Consider the following 9,329-nt stretch of genomic DNA (forward strand, 5'->3'; position numbering starts at 1 on the left):
GAGCATTATTCGTTGAGTACTAACTATATTTAGTAGATTTGTGGTGTTCAGGAGTGTAATTCCCCCGCCTTATATATGGGTTTATTTTTTTAAAAAAAATTTTTTTGAGACGGAGTCTCACCCTGTCACCCAGGCTGGAGTGCAGTGGCACAATCTTGGCTCACTGCAACCTGTGCATCCCAGGTTCAAGCAATCCTCCTGCCTCAGTCTCCCAAATAGCTAGGATTACAAGTGTGCACCAACACACCCAGTTAATTGTTATGTTTTTAGTAGAGATGGGGTTTCACCAAGTTGGCCAGACTGGTCTTGAACTCCTGACCTGAAGTGATCCACCCACCTCGGCTTCCCAAGGTGCTGGAATTACAGGCATGATTCACTGTGCTGGCCTCCCTGCCTTATGTATGGTTTTAAAATATCCTTTTAAAAAATTCTGAGTTGTGAGAGTCCTCCAAAAATGCATCTTTTGCATCAAATATGACATCCCTGGGTCACTGTTGAGATTTCTATTTCTTCATCTTGTGACTGCGCAACAAAAAGGGTATTTATCTAGGTTCCAAGATAATTGCTTCATTCCTCTCACCTCCATGCTGCTGCAACGTCCTAGAACAACCAGCACCCCAGCAAGCCCAGGACCCTGGGATAAAGAAGGGATGCTAGTGTTAGGGAAGTCTTTCTTATGTATACTTTGGTGGGAAAGAGCGTTAAAGAGAGCTATTTCTCCCGAGCCAGGACGCTCATTAATAACACCCTTCATTTCACCAACAGTATGAAGAAATGGGCTCAGTTTCTTTCTTCAGCATCACTATGGTTAGGTTAACTGAAGTAAGAGTTTACAGTTGAAAATCAAGAGCAGGAATAAATCTTTAAGCAAAGGAATAATCAGAATGTAGATCAAGTAACTACCCTGGAGTGAGAAACGTTAAGTTTGATATTTAGGAAAGCAAATGTAGAAAGTTGAACATTACGTGATTTCCCAAAAGACTGGATGTTGATTAATAGTCAGCCTTCTCCTATGTGATAGCTTAGTATTAAAAGTTTATAGAAGGCAACATGGGTGAGCTATGCAAGGCGTGTTTCCTGGAATTGCAGTATAGCCTCCTGAGACTGTGCCTAACACTACAGCTGCCACCAGGAAGTAGCAATATCCTTAGGATAGGCATCTTTTAAGGTGGCATGAGCACAAAGGGCGGGCTAGAGCCAAAAGAGAGCACCAGAGACTCACAGAAGAAATCACACATCTACCAGGGTCAGAATCTAGAATACTCCTATTTTCAATACTTGTAGAGATAGAGGAAGAAACACAATTCTGTAATTTACTCAGTTGGACAGGATGTGCTCAATCTTGCCCATACATAAATCTTTGCAGAGAGACCTTGGTCATTCGATCCAACATTCTTGAGAGATATTCTTTGGTGGGTGGGGCTATTCTTCTGGAATAAACCAGGAGCCAAAGAGTCAGTCTTGCTGACCAAATCATCTCCCATCCCACAGTCTAGACTCTGGTCTTTTCTAAGCCCCTTTGGAAAACACTGTTTTCAAGCTGTGTCATCTCCATCAGTTCTTTGCCTTCTCCCACCTGACCCATGCCATCCCCCTGTCAGAACGAATTTGGCATGTAGTAAATTCCTTTGATTTTTGACCCTTCTAACAGCTATCACTACAGCTTTGTTTGTACTAGACTCTGACTCATGGATTGGATCAACTCTCTCTGTCCTCATACCACTAGTGGTTTGAAATGATATCCAGAGGCACATCTTATGCCAACCCTTGAGCTGAGCCCAATACGCTACACGACACAACAAGCTTCATTTCTTTTTCCCAGCTCTGAAGTCCCAGGAAGTGCCTAGTGCTCTCTGTATTGGGATTCCAGGTAAGTGAGAAAGAACCAACCGCAGAGCTGAGCAGAGGCTTAAGCAACCTGTGGGCCATGGAGGTTTTGGCTGGGAACACAATGTGCCAGAAAATCCAGCATGTAGATAAAGGTGTGATTAGTCAGAAAGTCAGACCAAGTGACATTACTCAGGCAAATTATAGAGTCCACAAAGGTAGGTCTGGATTGGCATCCAGAAGTCAAAAGGCAGGAGTGACTGATATACGGAATCATTCGTGACATCCAACAACTTCTAGTGAAGTACTGGGTTCTCCCTTCTTTACCTCTTTTCTAATATCAAGAAAATTGTATCAATGTGCTACTGATCAGCTGGAGTTTGCATGCACAGGAATAAAGTGAAAAGCCAATGATTTCCTGTAGGGGGCGCTCTCTAGCATCTTGTTGTTTCAAAACAGTTGATAGAATAAGAAAGGCCCAAGGAGTCTCTTCTCCTGTGCCTTAAAGCTCAAGGAAATCAAGACATGACCACTGTAATACAAGACTAAGGTGACTGATTGGGACTTTGTCCAGGTCTTAAGGAAGCTGGTCCAAAAAGTCTTTGAATTCCAAGATTAAATTAAATGAAAATGTAGAAAAATTAACCGATTTTCTGCGTTGCATTTGACATTTCTTTGACAGTCCTGAGCATTTGTTTATGCCCCTGGCCACTCATATTGAATTCTTGGATTTTGTCTTAGAGAGTGGGAAAGGATCGAATTGCTCAGCTGTCTTTAAAATCCCAAGTTGCTAAAAAAAAAAACTTTAAAAGTTAATGTATCTCTTATTTTTTGTGAAAAGGATAGTGTAGGTTGTGGGTATAATCAGGATTGAAACAACACATTTTTGGGGGAATAATTAGCATCACTGATTTCATCTGCGTATTTTTTTTCCATTCCTTTCAAATATGATTTGCTTGAAGCAAAGGCAATAACAACAAAACAAAACCGAAAACCCCAATGATTTGCCAAATTATTTAATATCACTCTACTTTCTCTTTTATAGTCCTTTGGAGTGCTACAACTCATGGCCCGAAGGCACAAGGATAAGGAAATGATTTGCCGGCCAGGTCTGAAATGGAAGTAGAAGTTTCAGAACACTTCATAAATCTAGGAAGGTTCCCTCATGCCTTTTGGCAAACTCCTGGCCTCTGATCCGTGGGTCAGGAAGAATTGCACCTTTCTTCTAAGGATCTCCAACATAAAACATAACCCATTGTGTAACCAGAAGGTCCCTGAAGGCCAGTTGGCTCCAACTTTCAGTGCTCTGTGGAAAGGAGGCCAATGTGTTCATCTGTTCTTTTTATTTTTAGACTGTAAAATAGAGATGCAGAATCACAAAAAGCTTTTGACAATGACAGTCATTAACTTTCACCTGAAAATGTGATTGGAACCTGTGACCCTTCTTTGCTTCAAAGGCTACATCTCAGTCTATAGAAACTACATTTATTGCCAAGAGCATGATGACAAAATCACTTTTCTTAATTGCTCTTGAATGTAATGAAGCAGAAAACAGAAGGAGGTCTTCTGATTCCTAGCCTCATCAGTAGCAAATGAATCAAGCATTGCATTCCTGGATACCATGGGTTTTAACTAGCGTTAGGAGTTGGATTTACTGGGGCAGATGGCTATGATATAGGATGCTCGTGTGTGAAAGTTCCCCTGGAATTGGAGGACTGTGTACCCAGTGGGGCAACCCAGTGCTGTGGAACAGATGTATTTCCTGCCTTGGTTACTTCACTTGGGTTCTGTAACTAAAGAGGTCCCCGATGACAAATTCTTCCAACACTTTTAAAACCACATTTCCCATGAAGGTCTTCCTGAGGTGAAGTAAAAGTTAACGGGAAGCACAGTGAGGGGCCCCGGGTCAGGTTGCATTTGGGAAGTTTGTTATGATTCACACAACAACGTTGCAGATGCTGCAGACATATCTGCTGTGCCATGACACGGTAAATGCAGAGGGAAGCAGGATTGCCGATTTTTTCACATGGCATCTCTCTGGAGCAGAGGCAGAATGCAGTCCAGCCCACCCAAGAAAGACTGTGTTGGTGGCAAAAGATGCCTCCCAAATCTCATCAAGAGGGTAGCTGCTTGGGAGTCCTAATTGATATTAATGATCAATGATAGCTAATATTTGCCAAGTATCTACCATATTCTAAAGCACTACTCTGACACACATAACTTTATTGAATCTTTACAATTCTATAAATTGAATGCCTTTAGTGCCCCCATTTTACAAATAAAAATGAAGCAAACTAAAAACACCATAAGTTGGCTCTTTAATATTTAGGAAACCCAGGTAACTTATGGGTATCTATCTCTATGTCATTTCCACAACTGGGCCCCTGAAATATGATCAAGTTGAAAGCTCTGTAAAAAGAGTTAGCTGTCATTTGATATTTCAGCGATCTTGTCCATTTTCCTTTCCAGCCTTTTTTCCCTCCATTCTGTCCCTTTATATTCCCTGAGCTCTAGTGCAAGGATGGCAAATTGGTTTTATGACATGAACCAGCTTCCATCAATTGGCAGTGCTTTCCCTAAGCACGAGGCTGGGAAGAATTCTCTGGAGAAACTGGAGCTAACTATGTCAGAGTACTATGATTGATTAATGATGTCTTCTATGATCAAGTTTTGATGCCTTCTATGGTCAATTAATGATGACTTCTGTGATTGATTTATGATGTCTTCTATGATTGATTAATGATGCCGTCTGTGATCCATTAATGATGTCTTCTGTGGGCATGGGAGGGAGCATAAAGGGAAGGTAAACCAGGTTGTAGCCATTCCCAGAGTAGGGATATTGTACTTCGGTTGGTCTTCGATAGTGACCTGAAACAAGAAATTAATTTATTAGTGTCATGGAGAGGATGGAAGTGAGTGGTGGGGAGCAGGGGAGGCTACACATATGTATGTGAAACTGCCTTTGCAAAATTATGATACTGAGAGAAGTCTGGCATGGGTGACTCCATCTTGCTTCCAGCCTCACAGCCTGGCTGTTTTTGCTCATTTCTGGGCATAGGTCAAGCTAACAATGGAAGGAATTTAGTTTATCATTTAACTTTAAAACAAGGATAATAATAATATCTCCCTAAAACTGATCTCCTCCTTCTCTGAGGACAGAAACTGCCTTTGCAAGACTAGTGAAGGGCCACAAGATGAGGATTATGGGAGGGTCCTGAATTCTGCTAAAATATATGTGTAGCTAAATGATAGTCAGCCATTGTCCCCTCTAGCTTTTCTCTCTATAATGCCTTGCTGCTCAGGAGTCATGTGACTGGAGGTCACAAGATTTGTGACTTCCCCAATTGCTTCTATAGGTAACATCACTACTATTGCTATTGTAAAACTTAAGATTGGTCTTTTGAGATGTTTTTTCAGACTTTTGCTGATAGACTCCACCTGGACCCAGGATTCCTGACTCAACTGGTTCTGTGGCCCCCACCCAGAGGTGGACTTGAGGAACATTTTCCATACCCCTATGATTTAATTCCCAATCAATCAGCAGTACCCATTCCCAGCCCCCTGTCCACCAAATTATCCATGAAAACCCTCACCTCTGAGTTCTCAGGGAGACTAATTTGAATATCAACTCCAGTCCTTCTCCTTGGCTTGCTGTGTGTTAATTAAACTGTTTCTCAACTGTAGCACTGTGGTCTCAGTGAACTGGTTTTGTCTGTGCAGCAGGCAGGAAGAACCCATGGGCAATTACATATGGACACTGACAAGAGTAGCAGCACAGCAAGAGACTTGGGGTGGGGATATCTAAGTTCTGAGCTCTTCTCTCCCAAGGTGCATCAGGTTTTAGCCACAAATAGCATAGTGAAAGGAAGGGTGGGCCTATAGCAGGAAGCATCAGTGCTGGAATAGGATGAGATAGGGATGTACCAACAGGGATATGAGAAAAAGCAAAGACTAGCAACAAATACTTCTGGTGTGTGTGTGTGTGTGTATGTGTGTGTGTGTTTGCTGTTTTCCTGTGAACAGTTCTGGATGTGGCAGAGTGAGGAATGGTTGTAGCCTCAGCAGGCTGGAGAAGAGAAAAGAAAGGAGGCAAGAAAAGAAAGTGGAGTTGAGTAAGCAAGCTGAGACGTGTGGTGAGTGTGAGAAGAAAGAAGTTTTATGCAACAAGGTCTTCCAGGCAAGAGTCACATAGAGATTGGATCTGATAAAAGCAGCCCAAGAAAAAACAATATGATGGCAATTTTCCTTAGGAATTGGTAAGTCAAAACAAAAAGTCATAGTCCTATAGTTTGCCTATTTGGAAGCAAGGAATTCGATGATAACTTCAGATCAGCAAAGAAAGTATTCTTATTCCTCAAGAGGATACACAAAAGAATGTACCAAGAGAAAGCAGGTTAAGAGTGTTAGAAATTCAAGTTATTCCACTTAGTAAGATAAAAGTAAAGGCCTTGTTTTATGTAGGAATTAAAAGTCACCTTGGATTGGTTAAAGACACCTTTCTGTGAATGATTACTAATCTTAGCAAAGGCAGCAGATTAGTCTGGGCTTTTTATTGTCAAAACATAGATAAAGTTACTGAATGACTCAGTGTTTGCATGTCAGAAGTGGGCCATGATGAAAGGGAATCACAAGCCGATGTAAATTTGGGAATGAAGGATTTCTTTAGATGCATGGATTATAGAACCAAAGAGAACTTTAGTGAGTTCCTACTCAGTACCCTCATTCTCCAAGTGAGGAAACATATGGCAGACAGACTCTAAGGTGGCCCCTAGTGATCCCCACCTACCAATGTAAATGCCTTTGTGTAATCCTCTGCTCCCCGTTTTCCACCCCCGGAGTCTGGGAAAGACTTACTTCTAACCAATAGAATATGTCTAAAATCATGGGATGACATTCTTATAATCATGTTGCTCGACATCAGACTCTGTCTTGCTTGGGGACACACTCTGGATGCTCTCTTTGCTGACTTGAAATAAGCAGATGTGTTGAAGAAACCCACATGGTAAGGCATAACAGGTGGCCTCTAGGACTGCACGTAGCCCCTAGTTGCTGAAAGCAACCTCTACAAGCTAAAGTAGATTTCAGCTGACAGTTAGTAAGAACTAGGTCTTCAGTTCTAAAACCTCAAGAAAATGAATCTGGCCAATACCTTGAATGAGCTTGGAAGCAGATTCTTCCCCAGACAAGCCTTTGGATGAGAATACAGCCTGATTAACTGCAACTTTGTGAAACCCTTATCAAAATATTGTATGTCAACTCCTGATCCACCGAAACTGAGAGATAATAAATATGTGACTGTTCTGCGGTAATAGATAACATAAACATGAAACCCAGGTAGGAGTAATGATTTGTTTATGGTCTATTTAGTATAACTCAGTGAATATTTATTTCATGCTCTCTGGATTTATGGTACTCCTGTGGATTAAATTGTGCTTCCTAAAAAGATATGTTAAAATCCTAACCCCAGGTAAATGTGAATGTGAATTTATTTGGATATAGGGTCTTTGAAGATGTAATCAAGTTAAGATGAAGTCAAACTGGATTGAGGTGAGCCCTAAATCTAATGCCTGGTGTTTTTATAAGGGAATAAGACTTAGAGACAGAGAGGACAGACACACACACACAAGAGAAGACAGTCATATGAAGTAGAGGCAGAAATTGTAGCAATGCATCTGTAAGCCAGGGAATACGAAGGATTGTGGCAACTGCTAGAAGCATAAAACAGATTCTCCCTCAGAGCTTCCAGAAGTTACCAGTCTTGCCAACATTCTGGCCTCCTGAACTGGGAGAGAATAAAGTTCTGTTGTTTTTAAGTAACCCAGTTTATAGCAATTTGTTAGGACAGCCGTAAGAAAAGAATGTAAATACTCTGAATAGCAAGCTTAGTGTCCCACGTTCCCAAAGCTCTTAAATCTGAGTTCATTAAGATGATGAGATAGCAGGAAAGAGTTAGGGATGTGCAAGGCCAAATGAGAGCAGTGGAGAGAGGGAGTGGGGAGTGGGAGGTGAAGAGAGAGAGGGACAGAGAGACAGAGAGAGAGAGAGGAACACATGCTCATTCAAACTACAACATAAGATCAGCCATAAAAATAAGTAGATGGGAGATAAGGTTTACTACTCGAAGTTAAGTGGAAGCAACAGTTCTGCTTCTGTCACGGAACTAGGGGTAGGCATTGTGACAATCCCACTTTTCTGGGAACTTCCCCTGGTATTTCACAGTAACAAAATTCATCCTTTAAAAACTCACATTCATAAATCAACAAAGGAGATAAAATTGAATAAAATCATCAATCCAAAGGAAGAGAAAAATTGACATGGAAACAAATATGGGCTCAATAGAAAAGAAAGATCAAGGCCAGGCGTGGTGGCTCATGCCTGTAATCCCAGCACTTTGGGAGGCCGAGGCAGGCGGATCACGAGGTCAGGAGATCGAGACCATCCTGGCTAACACGGTGAAACCTCGTCTCTACTAAAAATACAAAAAAAAATTAGTCGGACGTGGTGGTGCACGCCTGTAGTCCCAGCTACTCGGGAGGCTGAGGCAGGAGAATGGCGTGAACCTGGGAGGCGGAGCTTGCAGTGAGCCGAGATCGTGCCACCGCACTCCAGCCTGGGCGACCAAAAAAAAAAAAAAAAAAGAAAAGAAAGATCAAAATAAAAGATTTGGACCTAAGTGTATCAATGTAAATTGTCTAAATATTGCAATAAATATGCAGAGGTAGACATAATTGCATAAAAAAGCAAGACTCAACTATATAATGCCTACAAGAGGAAGACTTCAAATATAAAGACAAAAATAGGTTAAAAGCAAAAGGACAATAAAAAGGACTTACTATGCTAACACTAATCAAAAGAAAACTTGAATGCCTATAGTAATATAATACCAAAGTATATTTCTGAGCAAGTATTACCAAGGATAAAGAATCCTTTATAATGATAAAGAGATCAATATATCAAGGGAACATAGCAATTTTAAAAGTGTATGTACTTAATAATAAAATTTCAATATGCAGAAACAAAATGTGATAGAATTATAAGAAGAAATAGGAAACTTCTTGGAGTGTTGGATATGTTCATTATCTTGGTTATGGCAATGGTTTCATGAATATTTAAATATCTGAAAACTTAAACCATATTCTTTGAATATGTACTGTTTAATTATGTTTGATTGTATGTCAATAGAGCTGTTAATAAAGTGTGCTAGGAATCTGAAAAAACAAAATGAACAAAATATTTAATAAATAAACTGATGTAAATTTTTGCTTTATCAGAAAACAAAAATGCTTCACATTTTTTGCTTTTGGACCAAAGGAAAATTAATTGTGGTTGATAATGGTTTGGGCCTGTGTTCCCCCACAAATCTCATGTCAAATTGTAATCTCCAATGTAGGAGGTGGGGCCTTGTTGGAAGTCATTGAATTATGGGGGTGGTTATCCCGCCTGGGGCTGTTCTCATGACAGTGAGTGAGTTATTGCGAGATCCTGTTGTTTAAAAATGTTTA

The sequence above is a fragment of the Macaca mulatta genome, chromosome 16 (genome assembly GCF_049350105.2).
Source record: "Macaca mulatta isolate MMU2019108-1 chromosome 16, T2T-MMU8v2.0, whole genome shotgun sequence".
NCBI lineage: Eukaryota > Metazoa > Chordata > Mammalia > Primates > Cercopithecidae > Macaca > Macaca mulatta.